Source organism: Rhipicephalus microplus, chromosome 9 (genome assembly GCF_043290135.1).
Source record: "Rhipicephalus microplus isolate Deutch F79 chromosome 9, USDA_Rmic, whole genome shotgun sequence".
In the NCBI taxonomy this organism is placed as follows: Eukaryota; Metazoa; Arthropoda; class Arachnida; order Ixodida; family Ixodidae; genus Rhipicephalus; species Rhipicephalus microplus.
In genome coordinates, this window is record NC_134708.1 from 71,129,277 (window position 1) to 71,129,777 (window position 501).

The following is a 501-nucleotide window of genomic DNA, read 5'->3' on the forward strand; positions in this document are numbered from 1 at the left end:
AATCGCGTAACGAGTGGGTCGTCCCATGCCCCAACGCATTCCAAAAGCTTGTTCTTGTTCACCTAATAACTATGGCGCATACCTTGTCTTGTCTTGTCTCCTAGGAGATCTTGGTGGCGCATACCTCTTTCAGGTACAATTCTTCATCTTTGTCAGCCACTGCATAAAAACTTTGCACAAAATTTCTTGCAAGTTCATAGCGGATACCACACTTCTCCGAAGAAAGCCGGCCTATACTACAGAAAAAAAAATTATGATTATTTATAGCGTAGAGAGTACCCTTGAAGTGTGCTTGTAGCTGTTACCCAAAGAGCGTTAAAAAAAAGGCTCTGAAAGCACAGTCCAGCTTTCGCTGCAGTGTGACTGTGCATTCCGCGCAATCCTGATGGTTTTTCATCAAATTAAAAAGAAACAAAAATATGGCCGACGAACTCTAGCATATATAGGGAGGCAAAGAAAAAAGGTCACGCCAACGAGTCGAAGTTATATTCCAATTCGCAC